This window comes from Trachurus trachurus (genome assembly GCF_905171665.1).
Source record: "Trachurus trachurus genome assembly, chromosome: 13".
Classification (NCBI taxonomy): domain Eukaryota; kingdom Metazoa; phylum Chordata; class Actinopteri; order Carangiformes; family Carangidae; genus Trachurus; species Trachurus trachurus.
Window position 1 is genome coordinate 2,497,742 of NC_139892.1, and position 22,317 is coordinate 2,520,058.

At 54.3% G+C, this 22,317-nt stretch overlaps 1 long non-coding RNA gene across 1 annotated transcript in view; it reads left to right on the plus strand.

Moving 5' to 3' along the window:
* The window catches only part of LOC310995302, a 119,598-nt gene that overhangs the window by 53,642 nt on the left and 43,639 nt on the right, over positions 1-22,317 (plus strand). The gene's annotated exons all lie outside the window — the stretch shown is intronic.

Below are 22,317 nucleotides of genomic sequence, written 5' to 3' on the forward strand. Positions count from 1 at the left end.
CCTCGGGTACAGCGTGCGTCTTGGTCTTAGTGTCGCCTCGTGACTCGTGACTCCACAGCGTACGAGTCTCACTTCGCGGGCAGTGTATCTCTGAGCCACCGCCACACTGTGAACACAAAGAGCCCCGTTGTAGGTGTTCAGAGGAGCACCTGGTACACATCCACACGCAGCACACTTTTACCGTGACGCGTTCGAAGCAAGCGCATACTGTACATATGAATGTCTGTATGGTGGGACAATGTGTGAAGTGGGGCTCGGTCAAGTACCATTGCGGGTTGTTGGCAAAGCAGGTCACGCATACCCTTGCGCTACGACACTGACAGCGGAGCGAAACCCCCGCCCTTTTTTGGTCCTTGCAGCTTTTAACCAAAGTGACCATGCACACAAGACACTTAGCGTTTGAATGCTTCGTACGCACACTTTTGACATCTCCCACGTTTTTGTAATTGACGGTGGACACTCTCCTATATATATTACTCGATTTCCTTACTCCGCTGATCAGTGTGTGTTTTCGGGCCTCATCGCAGTCCCTCAGCAGACCTTCTGGAACTTGCCCGGTGAAGAAGGGGTTGTCTTCGATGGAGCCCTCGCTTCTCTGCTGCTCTCTGTACAAGGCGCTGACCCTGGACCCTGTCCCTGTGATAGGAGACACGGTATACGCGAGAGGAGTCGAGGGTTTCATTTTGGCCAAAGACGAGGTGGACACCTGCGAACTTTGTCGGGCTCACAGATTTAGCTTTCGACACACAGTGAGAATGTTAAAGCGATACGCGGCGAAGAATGAGTTGTGCTCGTGTCAGCTCTCCTCCTCCGTCTCCACCTCTTCTTGTTCTTCTAGGGGTAAGAGTGAGGAAACGTGGAAAGATCAAAGGTCCCCTCCTTTTTCACCGGTTGAGCCAGATAGTGATTCTCCTGAAAAACTAGGGGGCGGAGGGAAAGGCGGGAAGACTAGGTCGATCCTGTGGCCTTACGAAATCGAGAACCTCGTGGCCGCGTACAGATGGCTGATACAAAACAGAAGTCTCGGGTACCCGAGGGGTTGCAATGCTGTACTTGTGTGTCAGCTCCAAAAGTCTCGAAGTCTCCCCCCCGGTCTGTACGTGTACAGGGCCCGTCCGTCTCATTTCGGCTGCATAGCGGAGAGACCTTTGACAGTGGTGGATCAGTTCAACTTTGCGGGTGGGTCAAAGCCGTTCAGCGGGGAGCAAGGGCTGCCTGAGATGATCACCATTGAGATGTTTCCAGGGCACGAGAACTTCAGTGTTGTGTACGTGATCAGCCGCAATCTTGTCATGCCTGTGCCCCAGTACGGGAACAGAATGTTTGGAGAGGCCGTGGCGCTGGGGATAATCGAGGTCCCCTCTTTGACGAACGCTAACCCATGTGATCACCACGAGGTAGCCATGAGAACAGAGCTAGCTTGTGTCATCGATCTACGGTGGAAGGGGTTTGATACTAGAACCGCGTGCTTGGCGGCCATTCCCAGACTGCGAGGACTGCATGCTGTGATGTGGTCCAACCACGCGTGCAATGTGCAAGACATCGAGAGCAATGTCTTGATGTGGCTGTTCGGCACAGCGAACGAACTGCCAAAAGAGGTGCAGATGATCGACTACAAAAGCGAACCGCTCGGAGTCAGATACATAGTCATGGACATGGACGCGTTTCCGGGTGTCCTGCCCAGGCCTCCTAGCAAGAGCGGATCTTTCTTTCTGCACACACATTTTACGGGGGACGGGAAAATAGCAAGGCGAGCGATCGGTGAGCTACCACCAGATCAAAGTCGAATGGGATCCCCGTGTCCAAACGGTCGTGCCTTTGAATTCTGGTACTCTTTACCGGACATCGGATCCTGTCACCCCACGCCGTTCACTTGCGGAGTGAAGTACGGGTCCACCTCGTCTTCCGCAATCACACAGGAGTTGAAGCGATCGCTACTCGAGTGGATTCTCCAGAAGGACGGAACTAGTTGCCTTGCGATCGCAGTGCAACATACCCTGTACTACCTGGCAGGCGAGATGAAATTCAAGTTGATGGTTTCTCACACAGTCATGGACAATGACAATACACTCAGCATTTTCAAACTCTGAAGGCTAGCAAGTGTCCCCCGAGTTTGAATGCGCGGCCCAGCAGCGATCGAGGGGATTTTTTTTTGGTGTGTTTTCATGCTTGCACGATTGTCTGTTCTTGTGGATCACGGTTGATATGATCTCTTATCACTGTAACAACATAGGTTGTTATCAAACAGCGTTTTCTTACAGATTTTTTTTTCTCATTCTCTTAGCTGCTAATAGAACGGAAATGGATGACCAGGACGAAGTGGTCAGGTGGAAAACGATCGCGACAGCTGTCCACGATGGAGCCCTGGAGCAAATTGGCGACACGTTCAAATCAACACAGGATGCCATCGGCTACCTGCAAAGTTATCATGCTCCACGTGAGGCTTCGCGAGCCGTGACCAGCTCACCTCGCCATCGGGACTTTTACTATCACCCTGAACAACTGCCGGGTCCTGTTGGGCTGAGCAGGTTCTTCCGTGGGCGCAGGATGGACCTCTGCTTGCTGTGCTGTTCAACACGGACTACAATAGAGGCTGGGGAGTTTAAGTTTTATTGTAAGCACCCGGTCCCTTTTAGCAGTACCTGGAGCACGGTGCCGAGAAACGAGCACACCCTTCAGAAACTCATACACTTGGCCGTTGTGCACACGCCTTACTTTGTGTTGTTGTTTTTGGAGCTCGTGGAGGACAAACGCTACCGCTTCCACGAAACCAGCGATGGCAAACACGGAATGGCCGCGCGTGTGTTCGAGCAACTCCGGGAAGGCCCGAGTGGCGGCCTTGAAAACCAAGAAGATTCCTTCAGGTTCTTGAAACTATGGTGGAGAGTTCAAAATATACACAGCTCGAAGGTATTGCGCATCTCGATCCCGCACTATCTCTGGTTGCACACCCAGCAAGATGCCACGTGGAACCCCAGAAGTGACCCTTTTATCAAGAGAAGACCGGAGCCCCTGTATACATTCCTTGCACAAAGGTGCCTTTGTCATGAATTTTGGCAATCTGAGATCCCGCACTACTCTCAGCACACACAGCCGTCACCCCATACGAAGGCACTGATCGAAGGACACGCGTCCACGTTTTCTCTGAGCGTTTTGATTCCAAGATTGCACGTAGAAGATGTTCTGACCGCATCTACCAGGGCTGCGCTCAGTAGGATCAGTCAGGCCAGTGTTGCACCAGAGGGACTGAGAATAAGCAGCCAACTGGAACCCAGGCTCGATTGCATAATTTTGGAAGACGTGGGTCACACACAAGCGGTGATGATGCATTTCGTGACAACTCTGGCGTTGAAATGGCGGACCCTGAGCTCTTGGATGGCATGCGTGAAAGGAAAGGCGGTGGATTATCGTCTTTCTTGTCACATCAACAAGGTCTTCCTGGGGGTGATGGGGTCTCTCAGAGCCGTGTGTCTGGCCAACAAGAGACCTCCCGGAGACCTCTTCGCTGAGACAGAGCAAGGGGAACCTAAACTTGCCACAGCTTTCTTTGTCCACAGTGAGACCGGAGATGTGCTCTCTTTATTGCCATACGTCTCAGTGCCCAAGATGTACAGCTCTTGCACTTTTGCCAGAGACGAGGAGACTTTCCGTATGGCATGCGCTAAGCTGGCCTTATGTATCTGGAGTGCATATGCAGACTCCGAAGAGAGTGTGAGTGAGAGAAGGGAGAATCTGAACAGGTGGTGGGGAACTGGCAGCGGCGGGAACAGCAGCAGTCGCAGCAGCAGCAGCAGCAGCAGCTGGCCATCGTCTAACAGGCAACAACCCGGTTCGAACCTAGATCATCTGGGCCAACATGACAGCAGCCAGTGGCCATTCGATCGAATCTTCACGATTTGCAGGTTTTGCAAATTTGGTCTGGTGGATGATGAGATGTGGTATGAACTGACACGATACGAATTTGGATCCAGAGACATGAGCCAGGTGGACATGCCTCATGTGTGGCTGGGTGAAAGGCCAAGATCACCAAAAGCTGTGAAGAATAGATTGGTAGCTCTGGGCTTAAAAGAACCCCTGCGTGTTAGCGTTATCGAATTGCTGAGAGAAGAGGACGCAATGCCGAATCAGCGCTGGCGCTACGCTTCACCTGAACCTGAGACCTGTAAGGGGTTACTTAGTATGGTCACGGAATGCGAGAACAGACCAATCTTCGGGTCTTCTTCTTCTTCTTCTTCTGCATCAGACACCCACTTGTCACAGAGGCGATGTCAAATGCTTGCAAAGAAACCTCCCGATACAACAAGACACCAAAGCAGAGAGCTGACAAGCTCAACCAGCTCCACCAGCTCCACCTCTACGTCGTTCTGTTCATCATCCACGTCTGATACCGCAGTGGCAAACAAGAGGTGTCAAGCGTTTACAGAGACGCATCTCGCATCCCTGAGACACCCAAGCGGACAGCTAACACAGACCCAGTCGAGCCCCGCCGGCTCCACGGCTCGTTCGTCTACAAAGACCGAAGCGGAGGTAGGCCCGCATGCGGAGAGATCTGACCGCGTGACCGGTTGCATGTCTATCAAGCCTGTCAATCATTTGGGAAATGCCTCAACAGACTTGTACCCAACTCTAACCACAAACACAACCACCGACAACCTGCGGGATGACACGAGAAAACAGACTTTGATTATGCTGCACACGTCGGATCGGGGAAAGTCGTTCTTTGCGGAAATCCAACACACAACCGAGTCCAGGGGTTCTGTCACCTACACAGAAAAGTACGCAAGCGTGAGTAATTGCGCCACGAGTGAGTTACAGCGGGAGGCCCCGGAGGAAGAGTGCCTAAATCTCTACGATATCGCGTTCCAGCTTTACAAGGATAGCTATAGAGGTGATCATCAGAAACTCTGTAGGCTTATAGATGAAGGCATGAGCGATACAAATGTAGCCAATATCGGTGAACAGCTCGATCGAGCCCGCAGCTGTGACCCACCTGGCGAAGATGGACAATCTACACGGGACGCGGCGGAGATGCTCGATCGGACACTCTATATAGATGAAGGCGTGGGCGATACAAATGTAGCCAATATCGGTGAACAGCTCGATCGAGCCCGCAGCTGTGACCCACCTGGCAAAGATGGACAATCTACACGGGACGCGACGGAGATGCCCGATCGGACACTCTATATAGATGAAGGCGTGGGCGATACAAATGTAGCCAATATCGGTGAACAGCTCGATCGAGCCCGCAGCTGTGACCCACCTGGCAAAGATGGACAATCTACACGGGACGCGACGGAGATGCCCGATCGGACACTCTATATAGATGAAGGCGTGGGCGATACAAATGTGGCCAGTATCGGTGAACAGCCCGATCGACCCCGCAGCTGTGACCCACCTGGCGAAGATGAACAATCTACACGGGACGTGGTGGAGATGCTCCATCCGGGACAATCTGTGCTACCGGAGATGCGCCGACCCGCGGAACGAGAAGCAGGCAACGTCCCACCAGCGCCTGCTGCCGTGGCAGATCCTGAGGAAACCTGCCGTGTTCCGACTTGTGTAGACAAGGAGTTGCTGCGACGTAACTCGCGTTGGAGGTCTAGAGGTTTTAACATTGAGGACCTGCAGGAGCTCGGACACGTACCATACCACACAATGGTCTATGTCACATGTGTCGATCGCCTGACCTACAAGAACACTACAGTTAGAATGCGTCCCGCGGCTGCCACGGCTATATTCTGCCCTCTCATGCCAACCAGTCATGCGGTCGCGCAGGGGCTTTTCCCGCGCGTATCTCGCAAAGATCCCTCCCGAGCTGAATTAAGCTGGGAGACAGGAGTGGAATCAGTGACAGCGCAAATTGTCACGCTGACCTACCCTTCGTCTCTGGTCTACAAGAAACGAATCGTGTGCCTGGAAATTAGCTGTAAGGCCAGCAAACAAGTCTACCGGGCCGTGAATCTATCAACGCCTCCCAGTAATGGCTTTCGACATGTGCATATGATCGTTAGCGAATTCCCGACGCTGGTGAAAAGACAGGCACCCAATCTGTTGATGATCAAGAGCTCCGATACCTCATACCTGGGTCCCGTGTGCACCATCCAAAACGTGGATGGTCTGTTGTTACACAGAGTTTATGCCGAGAACGCAAAGCTTCTAGAAGACGTATTGGACATGCACACCTCTCTCCAGGTGCACCCGTTTGTAGCAAGGACGTTCACCCTACAGCTAGCAAAGACCCCGTTTTCGACCGAGTCCGTACTCGGAATCTTTATCGGCGAAGCCGTGGGAGAGTGGAACTTGGGCAGCGAGTACGGAATCCACTTCCTGAGCCAATTGGACAAAGCCGCCCTTGCGTACCAGGTGATGAAATGTCTCCTAATGACGCAGATTCTGTCTCTCAGAGTTCTGGGCTTCACCCTCACGTGCATACAACCGGCCCGGATCTGGAGAGGGTGTAACGGATTCAAGGTAGACTTCATCGGGTGTCTGATTGACACTTTGTACATGTGGATCGGTGACCTTGCCCCAAGGGGAGGCCGGGAAGGCCTTGCCGCCATATCGGTGGCAATGGTGCAGCTGAAATTGCTGGCCTCCTTGCCGGACGATGTGAGAAACATATTGGAGGCATTGAAGCACGCGTCTCATCCAGGAGGAGGGCGACCAGGCGGAGACGCAGCTCACGCAGCCTCAGTGGGCAGCCCAAACCCGACGGAGGAGGGTTTGCTCCACGATGTCTACGGCAGGTTAAAGTTTTCCCAGCACAACACCTCGGCGGAGAGTGACCTGGAAAGCATTTTAGGGTACGCCAAGTATGAGAATGTGGCGCTGCGCACAGAGAGACTGTCCCTGGAGCCCCACGGGCCTTTCTACGTGCAACTGCACAATCAGTGTTTCAGGTGGAACGTAGCCGTGGTGGTGGAGCCCGTTTCGGCGGCGATGGCTAGGGTGTTGGAGGTTATGGAGGGCTCTGGCCGAGTTAAGAGGAGTCGTAGAGTGTTGAAAGCATGCGGTGCGCACCCCGCGAAGTGCAAAAAGACACGGCGTACGTAGGTGCGCTAAAACACCTTCCTCGGCTTCGGCGCAGGACCCTGTCGCGAGTGTCAGAACGGCAACGGTGTTCTAAAACGGGACTATCTTAGTCGTATAGCCTATTTTAAAAAGTCAACAGTGATATGAAATGCTAAAATATGGTCCTAGTTTTCCATATCTTATTTCTTATGTTTGTCAACATGTATGCATCGTTGCCACACGTTGGTTCTGCTGTGTGTATCTGTTCAATAAACACAAGGTCATACCTGCATATACGTGTCTCTGTGGCTTCCTTTCTTTTTATTGCACGCGTACGCATTGAAACACAACACAGGGCACACACTCAATTTCAGGTTATTGGAGTTTTTATTAAAATCAAAGTAACTCTATGATACAGGCATTACAGGTTGAAAGTGGGTGGCTTTGAGAATGAAATGACAACAGTCGGGGTCGTAGACGGGGTATGAATATTCCGTGATCTCCGATGTCCGTTTACCGTGCGCTTTGAGCATGAAAGTGACTTCCTCGATACTCAGCCACCTCTCGTGCATCAGGAGACGTTCCATCAAAGTTTCTTGGGTTTGTATTCCATTGTATCGTAGGTACACTTCGACTTCTGCCACATCCTTGTTGACAAACATAAAGTAAGCGGTGGTAGAGACCAACTTTGTGCGAACATCAAGGTCACTGCGGCTGTTGTCGCTCTGTAGGTCCAAAAGCACAGCTACAGTGTGGAACCCGCAGTAGTTGTCAGATGGCACCTTGGCAGCCTTCAGCGCATTCAGCCTGAAGTAGGCGCCCAATGTGCCCTGGTGATGACAGTACCTGGTACTTTTCTCCCGTGGTATCTGGACACAGTAGTCCACGTCGAGCACATACCACAGATTGCCGTTGAAATACAGGGAATTGGGAGCCCACTGTCCACGGTAGTGCTCGTTGACTACGTAAAAGTCCCACCCGTTGACATTCAGCTTCACGTTGACTCCAAACAGACCACCGACCACGGCTACGATGGGTACGAACTCGCGTTCTCTATCACACGCCCCTCGGTACAAGGCGTTTATGTTGTTACAAACTCCGAGCAAAGTGGGCGTGTCCAGGTTGAAACATTTTACTGCTAGGTGTACCATCACGGCTAGAGCCTCGGGCGTGGAAGGTTCTCTCGGCCCCACAGAGTTCCCCGCAACCGGGTCTGCTGGGCTAGTGCCCATGAAGACAACCCACAGCGCGTCTATGAGTGCATTGTGACAGCTGCGAGATCCCCTCGACACCGCTGATCGTGCCCTGCGTTTCATGTACACGGTGGACGCAATGTGTCCCATGCATGGAGTTTGAACGAGCCGCGCTGAAAAACGTTGGTCTTTGCCCGAAAGAAGGTCCGGGTCAATGTTCACCATCGATAGAAATCGGTGCGGTTGACCAAACCCCAGCTCCGCTTCACTCTCCAGCAGCAGCCCTTCGCATACACCGCGATATCTACCCTCTTCTCGGGTTTCGGGCGAGGCGGCAGGTGTGTAACATGCAGTGGGCGGAGGAGTGTTGTTCGAGGGGGAAGGAATTTCCGGCTCCTCTTGATCTGGTGAGAGCAAAGTATCATCTTCCTGTGTATCATAGAACTTCTCAGAGTCTCCCGGGTCCGTATCCTCAGTTGTTTCCTCCTGGATGGAGACGCGTAAAATGTCATCGATTCTCAACTCCTCCCCCTCTTTGTCACCACTGTGGACCAGCAGCGAGTTGCACCACGGGTCAAACTCAGAGTCGGGCCCGCTTGGAGCCTGAGCCACGGGTCTCCTGTGACCCCGTATCAACGTTCCCTCGAGGCTACTGTGAAGCCCGTGAGCCAGACTTCCGAGATAGTTAAACGGAGGTTCTCGATCTCCGTGATTCGGTTGGCCCCTGTGTTCCTCGGTAAACCATACGTCTCGGCTCTCTGTGGCACTCTTGACGCTACCCGGGATCCGCTTCAGCCTCTTCACGTAAGGTAGCTGCGCAAGAAGCTGGGGCACATAGAGCTCCGCCAGGCGCAGTATAGTGGCCATGTCGAGCGTGTCACCCGACACTATGCGTAGAGCTCGTAGGATTTGTTTGCCCTCGAACTCGACTACTTTGTATTCATCCGAAATGTCATTCGTGAGCCTGAGAGCTGCGCACAAGTGCTTGTCAGCGTCTGATCCCGTGTTGCACAGTTTCTCCCTCAGCGTGGGTTGCGCGTGTAACGCGCCCGCGTACACCAGCACGTACCATGCGGCAAAGTACAACAGTCCTGCGTACGTGAGGGTGCACGTGGCCGCAGAGCCCTCGTCCTCGTTCTCGACTCCAAGGACTCGTAGCCCGCTGGCGGCAAACGTTAAGGCTAAAGTGGAGCTCACGACTCGGTCCGGCACAGTGTCGCCCTCGGCCGCGAAGCAAGGTAAAACGCCGCGGTTCAACGCTGCGATCATCAGGTTCTTTTCAGATTCGGTTATCAGACCTATGTCGGCCAGAGTGTTCACTGGAGCTGCGATGTGCCTTGTGTAGTGGTCTCGGCTCACTGTCACGATACCGCCGGTGCTCATGGGTGTGAAACGTTCCAGCACCTCGCGCGTAACACATCTGAACCCCCTTGCCAGCAGCTCGACTACATAGACGGGGCTGGGCGATACGGGGAGAGCCAGGGCTTTGTGCAACTGGTAACACGCTCTGGTGGCATTGACAAACACTGGCCAGAATGCACCCGAACACCGCGAGGTGTTTGGCGCCCTGAGTGTGAGATCGTCCAGAGCCGCGGCTGACACTCTAGGGAAACACGAGACCAGAGCACGAGCTACCACGTCCGGCCCCTGCGCCCTGGCTTCCATTACATCGGAGACCTTGCGCATCACGTTGACAGCGGTGGAGATGTTTAATCCGTGGTCCTCGTGGTCCCTAGCACTTGGGCGTGCGATGAGCTCACGCGTAGACGAGAACCTCCTGTTTTGCTCGATCGCCTCTTCGAGTTCGGGGTCACAGACCTGGAAACCATTGCTGTAGTACTCGTTAAATCTCTCCTCGCGGTCGCACGAGGAAACCACCGGGAGGTGATCGCTGGCAAACACAACCACGAGCGCCTCTACATCAGACAGGCTCTCGTCAACCTGATGCTCCCGGAACCGCAACGTGTGCGTTGCGATCAACTCGGTCCACGCGTCTATCAGTTGCGTCACGTCGCCCTGCTCAGGTTTGTGGATGTGATACAGCAGCCAGCACAGTTCAATCACGGCCTCGTTTCGCACCAGCCAATCGTGTTCCCGTGAGGCCTCGACGGACGCGCACTCCACGAGAAACGCGCAGGATGCTAGGATCCGCCTCTTGCACGGTTGGCATTTCATTCCCTCGATTTGATCCTCTGCGCAGCGCACGGCTTGCACCGCGGCCCAAGGCGTGTAGCCGCACCATCTCATTTTGTCCAGTATCCCTGTTGTGATTTTGCTACCGTGCGACGTCTTGTGCGGCTTAATCGGACACCTTGAGTCGCGAGCAAATATCGTTGCGCCGGTCTTGGTCTTAAGGAGATCGTTGTAATCATAAAATTCCTGTGCCCATCCCAATTTCAGCTGATTGTTCGTGTCGCACAGTCGCTTGCGCTCTTCGATCCACTCGGAACGAAGGATCACGTGGAGCAAGGGCGCGAGCATTGCGTCGCAGACGAACGGTCCGAACAGCTCTAGGCCTTCGTTCATGTTTGTTTTGTTCAACAGCCATCTGTTGGTCAAATGCAACAGCCCGTCGTCGTTTTTCTGTTCTAGGACTATCCTGTTGAGGCCCGGTAGGTGTATGGATGTCAAACCCGCGAGCCTGAGCCTCCAGACCGATATTACGCATTTCTCTTTTTCGGACAGCCACGTTCCGTTCGGAGAGACATCTTGCATATGTATCGCACCTCTGAGCGATACAATGTTGCCGTCTCTGACGAAACAAGGGGCCGTTTGGGATTCGAGAAATTCCACGCTTTCAAGCCCCTTGGATAGGTAGACCTCCACGTAAGGCACCATGCTTCCGGTCAGAGCTTGGTCCAGTGGCACTTTGCTCGCATCTCTCCTCTCGGTGCATTGTATGGCTTTGTTCTGAATGTAGCAGCCGGAGCAGTGAGGACACGAGCCGGCTTCGGGCTCATCTTTCTCGCAAATCTCCTCATCTTTGGTGTAAAGCAGATAGTCGCAGTCTATGTCCATCTCTCTCTCTCTCTCTCTCTCTCTCTCTCTCTCTCTCTCTCTCTCTCTCTCTCTCTCTCTCTCTCTCTCTCTCTCTCTCTCTCTCTCTCCCTCTCACACACACACACACACACACACAGGCTATTGGATTAGTATAGGGACACGCGGTTACCACGGTGCATTGGTCTCCACGTAGTGACATCGAGTCATTGACTCTCTCAACTTGGACCGAGTCTGAGCCATTTGTAACTCGAGAGATCCTTGTTCCATGGTCATCTTTCTAACCTGCGAGACAAGCATAGCCCTCTCGCGGAGCAGCGTTTTGACCGATATTTCGCCCACACCAACCAGGGCCTCCAACACCGTCAGGTCGCTGCGTATGTCAAAGTACAGGTCGGTCATACAGGAGTCCCAACTCCACTTTTGCGAACCGCTGTCTAGTTGGCGGCGGACATCGTCCATGGCCATTTCGACAATCTCTTTGTGTTTCTCAAAATCTCTGGGTGCTAGGGATAGGTAGAAATCAATTTTTTTCAATGCACAGGCGCAAGCTTCTCCCACAGCCCTAGGTGTGACAGAGGCCGCTTTTACCAGCATGCGAGAAACGTACGCCTTGGCCTCAGACCACGGATATTCATGGCTTACGCCGGGTCTGTCGTGTGTCAGGTTCAAAAACTCCATCACTGTGATGTCCTTGGACACCTTGGAACACATCTCCCTCCATACCTCTATGTATCTCACGTATAGATTACTGTAACGCTGTAGGATCATTCTGACCGCCTCGCTCTCGGTGTAGCACGTTCTCAGGGCTTCGTGGACCGAGACCACTGTGCTGTCACCGTGGCTCCAATCTCCGTCTTCGGCCTGTCTCTCGATAACGTCTCGCATTTGTCTCCTTGTGGACAGGCGAACCATCTCCTGCACAAGGTTGTTACGCCCTAGCGCAGCCTGAACCATATAGTGGAGATGGCGATCGCTCGAGTCTACCCTTAGCTCAGGGTACCTCTCTAGAACTTTCTTGAAACCTATCATGAGCTCAGATACGGTCCTCGTGTAGCTGTTCAGCGTACGCCTGTAGTTCTCGGCCGCAGATTTACAGTGAGCGTCGTAGGCCTCGCATCGCATGCATCTTTGTGTCACTCTGCTCTTATTTCCTGCCCCGGGGTTGTCTTGTTCGCAGTCCTCGTGGTCATCGGTCCACCTAACGCTCCATGACAGATCGCTGCTCATGTTGCCCAGTTCGGTGTCACAGTATTGTTCGCGGTCCTCTTTGTATTCGGGCTCAGAAAAGGCTATTGACATGCTGTCTTCACTATCACTGTCTTCGAAAAGTATTACTTTGGAAGGGGTGTTGGTGCAAGCAATAACAGTTTCCTCGGAACTCATACTCACGTTGTCATCCTCACTCTCGCTATCAGCTTTGTTCCCCGGACCCTTAACGTTTGAGCCTTGTTCTTCTCGCTCTTCCATAGATTCCACCGAGTCACTCTCGTTCTCATAAGGCATATCCTGTGGAGTTGAGATGTTGTCGTATTCCACGAAAATGTCTTGAAGCACCTTCATCAGAGTCTCCCTAGGGGGGAGAGAGAGATCAAACACTTCGTCTCTCTTCCAGAGGGAATAGGGGACATTCTGACCGGCCATTGTTTCGCTATGATTGTGCCCGTTCGCAGGGAACGCGAACCTCTCACCTCTGTCAGGTCGAACAGATGCAGCGCAGGATCTCTCATTAGAATGTGTGATAAGTACATATTGTACATATACGTTTGCGTACGATGGAGAAAGTCACAGCTCGCCGAAGACGAGCTAAGTTACCTATTTGGCAGCCGCAGGCACGTCTCGGCCCGGTTAGATCCCCTGTGGCTGTCCAGGTTCGTGGCCAGGTGTAGGGTCCCGTATCAGCAGCGACTGAGGCGATGTACGAGTCTGCCACCGCAGAGGCTATCCGACACAGTGTACAGGGTAGGCAACGGTGAGGGTACGTTCGCGGTGGTCGATGCGAGAGGTCGGGTTTTGCAGATTGAGAATGAGACAGACCCACCTCTCCCTAGGAAATTGTCCCCAGGAGGTGGCGCGTTTGCAGTGTTCGAGGAGAGCCTCTTGGTGTTCTCGAACGTGGTCTTCAAGACACATTGGGGGAGAGCGAGCGTTGCGCCTTCGCTCGTGATCTCTCGAGGCTCGGACCACAACCTCGATAGCCTGTGTTCAAACTGGCAGACTTGCTACACGGTGAAAGAGCGCGACATCGGGGGCCTGAGGGTGGGATCGCGTCACATCTACACGACAGACGGGCTATCGCTGTACATCTTGGTCGCCTCCTGGAAAACCGACATCTCTCTCGTGTTCGAGGAAGGCTGCCGACACGAGATTGTGCGCTCGCTGTGCGCCCTGGCTCTGGGCGACTCGAGGCTGGGCACTGAATTCAAGCTCAAGTGTGTTCTGCCCGCCGATGCACAAGACTTGGATTTGCGAGAATTAGACCCTCTCGAGCCGGGTTCGAAAATGCAAGACGGCGCGTTTGCCCTCTCGGAAACCAACCAGGGGCCTCTCCCCACGCCGGACAAACGGACCCGCGGTGATCGCGAGGCAGTGCTCTCTCTCGGAGACATGTGCAGGCTCCCCTCCGGGTTCTCTATTCTCGTGGAAAACGAAAACGTGGTGGTCTTGAGGCACATACTGAGAGACGCGCTGGTGATCGTGCCCAAGAGGGCGGCTAGGATGATGACCGAGGGCCGCGAGGAAGCGAGTCGAGGGAGGAGGAAGAAGAAGGTTTCGGTCCCGAGCGGACATATCACGGAATGGTTCCCGTGTGGCTACTCCCTGTTCAGAGTCGAACGGGGTCTACCCGGTGTGCCTCCCTTGGTCATATCTTGCATTCCCGACGGAGATGAAAACAAGTGCAGAGGCCAGGACCTTTCTTACGGGGAACCACCTTGGCTGCGTGTCTCGAGAAGCCCTATGTATAGCGGGGCAATACCGAGAGGATTCAGGTCGAGCGGCCACCTGTTCGATCAATCGGTGTGTCTACTGCCAGCGAGCATGGACATCGTTACGCCTCCCGAGTTACGGTTTGCCGGTTGCGTTGCCGTAATGTACGCTTACAACCTTTTCGGGCAACTCTGTGCCAACGAAGCGTGCGGTGATGGCGGCCCCGTTGGGCTGTCGTTTGTCTCTATCCTTGGCCTCAGGGAGGCCCGGACTCTGCTGTTGTCCTACTTGTGTCTACGAGAATCTTTTGCATCGCCCGAGAACAGTCGCTTCGCGGCTCGGGTCCAGTGCCATTCGATTCTATCGCAACTGCGGAAAATAATCTCCCGCAATCCTTCGGTACACCCGGACATCGTGGGTTTGGAGCTGTCGGGAAGAGAGGAGGTGATGTGTCAGGAGTTTGAAGAGGAGATACAGCGGGTCCGCCATGGGTTGAAGGGGAAATTAGAGCACGAGGGGGGTTGTAGCGGGGAGGATCGCGGGCTCAACGCAGACAGACACGAAAGGAGAGAAGACGAGCACGAAGATCAAGTTGCAGAAAGCCTGTCCGGGATCCGGCTCGGACCTAAGGCTCATCGTACAACAGGGCACTCTGTCCTGTTTGCACGCGGGACAGGTAGCCGTTCCGGTTACAGGTACGTGATACTCGGGTTGAGCACGTTGGGACCGGTCAACCTAAAGATACTGAGAGCCTGTGGTATCTTTCACTCAAAGCAGGGTCGCAGCAGAGCTGTGCTTAAGGTCCCAGACACCCTTGGGGTTGTACCCGAACCCCGTTGGTTGAACGCAGAAACCGCGCTGTTGACCGATCAGGAGGCAGGTGTGGTCCAGTCCGGGACATGGCCATGTGCCCGCAGCGACTGTTGTTTTCAACTGAACTACTCTCCCAGGACGGTCGAGGCGAGAAGCCGGGCTGCGGTCGAGGCCGCTGAGCACTTTGGGTTCGTGGAAATGTCCAAAATAGAGCAAGCCGTGTGCAGTGAGAACGCAAAGGGCTATGAAGAGCAGCGGCTGCTCCGTTTGTTCAGGGCCTCTCTCAGGAAGACGCAGCGGGGTGTGATAAAAGCCGCGGTTGACCTCCCGGGGCTCGGAGGAGGAGACCCGGGATGTGAGAAGCCTCTGCACAGGAGGTCCTGGCTGTGGATGCGGAGCCAGAGACGAGGCTCCCGGGAGGCTTCGTCCACGATAGGAGACGGTGAATTCTTCCCGCGTGTCCCGGTAGCTAGAGGAGCCGGTTGGGAAGAGAGCGAAGAAGAAATGGCCTCCTATCCCCTCGCCGAGTACAATCTGAACCTCGTGGTCAAATGTTCCCCGAGTCCTCAGCCCATGGCCAGAGCAGACAGGCCTTCGGGCGAATGCGGCTCGGTTTACGAGGCGTGCTTGGACGAGGCCGTGCTGCTCGGACACTGTGCTAGGGTGTGTGGCACACGGGGCGCGAAGAGGAACTTTGACGTGAGCGCTTGTCTAACTTGGTTCTACAGGTGCGTGCACCCCTGCGTTCCTGACATGAACACGGGAGACGTGATGCTGGACTACGAGTTCGCCTTGCACGGCACCGGGAAGCTGCCGCCCGTCTACGCTCTCCTGAGCCACTTGGCGCAAAGCTGCCGGATCGAGAGCCTCCCAGGGCACAAGCTCATCACCCTTAGCAGACACAGGTGCGCGTCCGCGTGGGCGAGAGCCACTGAGGCGCCGTTTCACTCGCTGAGGAGGCAGAGGATCAACACGATCGGGGCCTTCCTCTGTGCTCAGGATCACAGGCTGGCTTCTCTGCTGGCGAGGTGTTGCAACCCTAGGCCTCTAGAACCGTGCGAATTGCGGGAGCGTGGCGAGCTGTTGCCTCGCGGGGACGAGGAGCAGCTCCTCTTGAAGGCGTACACTAGGACGCTCGGTCCCGTGTATGAGTTTGAAAGGGTAGAGGCTTTTCCGAGTACGATCAGGACCAGTCTGGGCAACTGGACATTGCTGGAGCTCACGAGAAGGCCATCGTCCGCCGCCAGCCGCTACCCGGGCATTACGGTCGTAGATGGTTACACTTTTGCGTTTGCGTCCGAGTCCCCGTTGGTCTATCTCAGGGACCGGGGGCCTCTGGTGCAGAAGCTGGAGTCTGTGGCCGTAGTCGTGGACAGCGGCTCTCTGTACCGGACAGACGTGTTGACAGAGGAGGACCCGGAGTGGCCAGACCCAGATCCGATAGACACGTGGCATCGGATTAAATGTAGGAGCAAGATCGCGGTCATTGATGACATGTTCATGCGCAGCGGAGGCCGCGACCCTTTGGAGGGATACGGTGTAACCAGCACGCGTTGGAAGAAGCTGATCGCTACTCAGTGGACGTTCAAAAAGGCCCCCGGGGACACGCCCCGGGACCTGGACTGGGAATCGGAATACCCCCTCTCTGAAAGCCTAAATGTTATAGGTAGCTGTGGCGGCGGCAGCGGTGGATCTGAGGTGGCTGCTGTGAAATGGCTATGCCCTGCTCCTCCGGCTGGTTTTTCGCACTGGCAGCCGGGGCCAAGAGGTGGAAGAGCAACAGAAAATCTGCACGCTATCGGACCGTTGACAATGGACTCGAGGGCTGCTCGAAACCGAGACGGGGCCGCGTGGAGAGGCTTCGATGTCCTGTGCTGCCGCGTGCTTACGTGTCCCCGCGAGAGGATTTGGACCAGAGGGACTTGTAAGGTGGTGAACAAAGGGCTAGGCGCGCTCATGCACGAGGCTCTGGTGCCCATCGCAAACCTCATTGTCATAGTCCAGCCCGGTCACTGGTACGCGACTCCCTGTGGCGGCGACGATGCCATAGAGGACGCAGAGCCCACGCAAGCCACTCCGGCCGCGGGGAGTCAGTTTTACCACAGCGAGATATGCTCCGCGTCCGAGTTTATATGCGTTCTCGCGCGTAGAATGCTCTCTCAGGAGGTGCACGAAGACCTAGAGATAAGGTGTCTGAGACGCGGGGTCTTCGGCTACCTGCAGCGAGCTCTGGCCTGGTTCGCTGGGGCAACGGGGCCTTTCAGATCGCGCACAGTCACAGTCTTCACGCCCGAAGCCGATTTGGTCACAGAACGTTGGACTCATGCGTTACCTGCGGGTTTAGACGTTCTGAAAACAAGCAGCACTGGCTATCTCGTGTCCTGCCATGAGCCTTGTTGCCAGAGAGAGGATATCGCCGCTCTAGTCGCAAAATCCAAAGGGGTCATTCGTGTACACCGTACTGGAAATCTGGTGTTACATGCGGACCCGGGGTCCGTGAAAGTGTCTGCGATGCAAGACGAACCGGGGTTACACGCTCTTGTCAAGACTCTGGTGGACAGCGCAAAGGACAGCGGAGGGAGCGAGTGTGCGCAGGTGCGCCTCCGTTGCGACCGTTCGCTGAGTGAGTTCTGCAAGATGCACCAGTTGCCAAAGGGAGTGAGGGGGCCCGAAACATGGAGGAGAGCTTTGCCGTGGTCCAAGAGGGACCCGGGGTCTTTTTGCTCTAAGGTGGCCGAGTTACAGTACAGGTGGGAATCGGGTAGAACCGATTCCACAGCCTTGCCCGCTAGGGATGGCAGTGGGTGGTGTTGGACCGGTAACCCGTTACCAGACTGGAAGAGGAGCTCTGATGGCAAACTGATACCTAGCCCGGAAAGGTTTTGGCAACTGATTGACCTAAAGGAGTCCTTGAATAGACAGAATGAAGTCGAAACTAGATTGTCTGACAGCGAGACAGAGTTATCGGAAGGGAGTGATGAGGAAGAAGAAGAAGAAGAAGAAGAAGAAGAAGAAGAAGAAGAAGAAGAAGAAGAAGCTCCCAAAACTATATTGCTCAACTGTGAGTGGTACGAGAGAGGGGTCTCCTGTTTTCTCTTTCTCGGTTGTCGTGTTGAGATTGAATTTCTACCTACTCTACCTGCGACCGAAGGGCATGTGTTATTCCAGCCTGTCCACAATCAAGACTTCAGGGCCCGGGTGAAACTGGACGATCAGGGCAGGCTGGTAAAATATTACAAACCTTACAGGTACTTGTCACTCATGCATGATCTTTACACTCTGCTGGTGTACGGTTGTGGCCTGAGAGCGGTGTTTTTACACGGTTCTTCCGATGCCGCGGGGGATAGGATTCTCAACCTGGTCATGGCAACGCTTGCTGTAGCAGACAGACTCTTGCCTAATGTTTATCCCAGCCACCCGAGGATCGCCATTGTAGTGGGAGAGGGGAGAGAGGAGATGCTAAAAGTCGCTCGCGAGATCACCCGCTGCACCGTGGTGACGAGGGAGCGTAGGAAGAGAGCGGGTGCGCTGGCCTACGCGTTTAACAGTTTACCCCGGAACCTGGACAGAGAGGCCCGGTCGCGTGCATTCGGGCGCGGCATCGAAGGGCACGGGGTACAGTACGCCTTCCCTGAGACGTTTGTGAGCAAGTCAGGCGTATCCGCATTCGCTCATCTGACTAGGCTGTGGCCGTACGTGTCCAAGCGGGGGGACGTGAAACACCCTGCGTGTTCGAACGATCCGAGATGGATAGGGCTCATGGTGTGTCTGTCAGAGTGGGGGGGCCAGAGGCAGCTCGCGGACGCCGTGGCCCCGGGAGCCCTGGAGTCTCTGAGGCTGGGCCAGGTGACTGCCAAACAATGAGTACGGTCGAGCTGTACGACTTTGCGTGCAGAGCCAGGCTGGGAGAGGTAGACTCGCGACTGCAGAGATTCGTAGACTCGTTCCGGGAGCCGAAGATATCGTCCGTCACGCCCGCTGAGCCCAGTGAGAGGCAGGTCAACGAGTATACCGTGTGGCTCACGGTCCGAGGCGTGGAGAGGGCAGAGGACATAGCCAGCACCCCTGGTCAACCGCTGACGCTCTCCGAGGCCGTGGATGTCTACGCTAAGCTCAACAGAGATTTCATCACGTCTTCTGTCGAAGAGATGCTCAACGTCCTGGACTCGATGCAGGATTTTCTTTCGCTCATGCTGCGATACCCTCTGTTGCCGCGGTTGGCCATAGACACGAAGGAGTGTCCCGAGTGTTACTTTGAAGCCGAGATCACGATAGACACGTGGGAGGAAGTGAGGAGGAAAATCTCTTGCTCTCACTTCACGCTTCGGCACGAACAGTGGACCGGGGGGACAGGGCGATTTGCCGCAGACGAGGACGAGGTGGCCCGCATGTGCATCGAGAACGAGAACGAAAACAGTGAAATGACCAGAGCCGGGCCTTCCGGTAGCGTGTTCTTAGGCGACGCGAGGGCGCAGGACGAGGGCGGCGAAGGTGAAAGTCTGAAACCTATCAAGTTCCTAAAGCAGCTGGAGTCGCTGAAAAGACAGGATGAGATCGCGAAGCAGACGACATTGGGTAGAGAAATGTTCCACCAGTTGAAAACTCACGTGCGTACGTTGGAAGAGGTGGAAGCGCCCAGATACCTGAGCGCCTACCCGTTGCGTTGCCTCTACCAGTGTTACGGTTCCATGAACAGGAGTCGCGGGAGAGCCCAGTTTCTATCGCAGCCGTATCCCCACGCGGAGGACGACCGGCGCAAGGCTCAGCTGAAGGTCGAAGAGTTGAGAATGACCTTGCGCTCTACGGCCTCCACGTCCACCAACAACACGTTGCTCTCGTACGTGTGCGCGGCGATGATAGGCCCCATCCGTCGATACAAGCGAAGGTACAACGTGACGGCCGAGAGAGTCGTGCTATTCAAACACCTGATATCTTCCGGCTTCCCGATAGAGACCGCTGCGAGTCTGGTGAAGACCATAGCTCTGTCCAGCAGGGCCTCTATGGTCGCTTTGCCATTGGACAAGGGGGTGGAGCTACAGCTGAAAAAAACCGTCGAGCCCACTACATATAACAGAAAGATAGCTTCTCTCTTATGGTTATTCTCACACATCACCGCCTATTGTACGCTTCGACAGCTGAACCATGCATACGTGCAAATGGGAGACTCCACCGAGGACATCGCGAGCGACGGAATCTACGTCTTTGACCAAGACCACGTTGGCTTCAGATTGTCCGGAACCCGCGAGCTTTCCGAGGCGTCGGTTCTCGAGCCCACAGCCCCCACAGCCGCCTCGGCTTACGTGCCCTTCTCACAGATCTTGGAATTGCTTGCGCTGCGAGATAGCGTTCAAGAGAGACTTTGTTGACCGATTGAAACTAGCCCGCCCGGAGGACTCTTACGATGCGCTGGTTCAGTGCGGTGCCAGCCCCGTAACCAACGTGGTCAATATGCAGTGGAAAAGACAGGCTCTGGAAAGACGCAATGCTGAACGCGGGAAATGGTCACTGGACAGGGTCACGAAAATCCTCAGAGACTACGTGGAAAGCAGGCAGAGTCGGAAGCAGAAGACGCGCTCTACGCAGAAACCGCAGCGAGAGTCCAAAGGTGTCATCAAGTGGAAAAGACCCGTCTGTGTGCAAAACAAGAGCGCGAGACGTAAACGAGGTTCCTCCGAGCAAAGATCGTGAAAACCCAACACTTGTGCAGAAACACAAGCGATGAACCCAATACACAGTCTGTGATTCCGTATACCTTTTGCTCGAATGGTAATCTTTGTCTGTTTCCTGGTCAATAAAAAGAAACAATGCAAACAATTATTGTTTTTTGTTTTGTTTTTATTATCATTGACACATTGAATCAACCAGTGTTTTGTGTCTCCCACTATGTGCCCCAAAAGATAGAGTAGGCAGGCAGAGGCTAAACTGAAGCGGTCTTCAACACCGCATTGTGTATACACTACATGACATCATCACACATCGTAGCACAGCAGCTAGTACTGCTGCAAACGCATCACCTTCTCCTCCAGTCTACCCTCGTGCATTTCGTAGAAACCTGTAGCGAAAGGCTCTCGCCTTTTCCTTTGGAGCCGTGTCTTCTTTGTCACTGTCCGTCCTCGAAGGACCGAGGCTGACTGAGTGTCAGTCACGTTCCTCCCACTCAACGGTTGCGGGTTGACGCACAGTTTCGGAGAACTCTGTCGGTGAGACATGGTGTCTTCTTGCGAGTAGGTGGCCTCCGAGATGTACTTTTCCACGGTGACCGTGACCACAACGGGCAGAGAGCTGCGGATGTCTGTGTCCGAGACCACCCTTTTCAGAAACTCCGGCTGGTTTGCGTGCAGGTGAACGTGTGTAGAAAGAATAGACCACTGCTTGTGCCTAGTGCGCGTCTTGTCGAAGCACATGAGCACCAAAGTCCTGTTGTTGAACAGGTCGCACAGCACACGATGTTTTAAATATGGAAATATACATAAGGTCAGCATAACCACCCAGGTGTAGAAGTCGGACCTTTTGCTGTGCTTGTCCATGTACTTGCGTGTCAATCTCATCATGAAGCGTTTGATCTTGTCATCGCTAGAGTAGAAGAGCGTGGATACGGCAACAGCGGTCTTAAGAACTGCCTCCTTGATAACTGAGGACATCTCTTGACAGCAGTTCAACACAGGTACGGCCTTGAGCTGTATGGCCTCGGCCAACTCGAGTATCTTGGTCATCCAGGGTACGGAAAGACTGTTTGCTGAAGCGTGACCCCCGCGACTCCTGTTGATCATTTCGTATTGACAACGAAAATCTTTGCTCAGAGCGGTGGAGAAGAGGGCGATCATGACCGGTACGCTCGCTTTCACTAGAAGGTGGTCCACGGCTACCTCGGACTCGTGGAGACCTATGTCTGGTGCATAGTCCAGACTACCGTAGCCGCACTCAATGGAATGCCCTCTACCGGGTGTGTAGCACGGTCCTCTGAATTCCAAATCGGGTTTGTGAAAGTCTAACAGTGCCACAACCGGGCAAGATGATTTGGTCGAGTCTTCCCGGTATGCCATTCGTGTCACCATGGCGCTTAGCAAGGTGCAATTGAGACCGGAGCATACGTGTCTGCTGCAGTGTGTTCTGCACACATAGCCGTGAATGTGGTCTCTGAAAGAGCATTGGTTGTCAACACAGTAGCTAACCCATTGAGGATCCTCTATTAACTCTATGTGAGAATGATCCATGTTGGGTCCTCCGATGGGCTCCTCTTCTTTTTCTTTTTCTTTTCTTGTTCTTGTTGTTGTTGTTATTATTACACACAGAATTGGCATCTGATGGGTGAATACTATGTGCTGTGGTGTTAATGCTGTCCCGCCTCTTTCTTTTCTCTGTGTGTGTCCCCGCA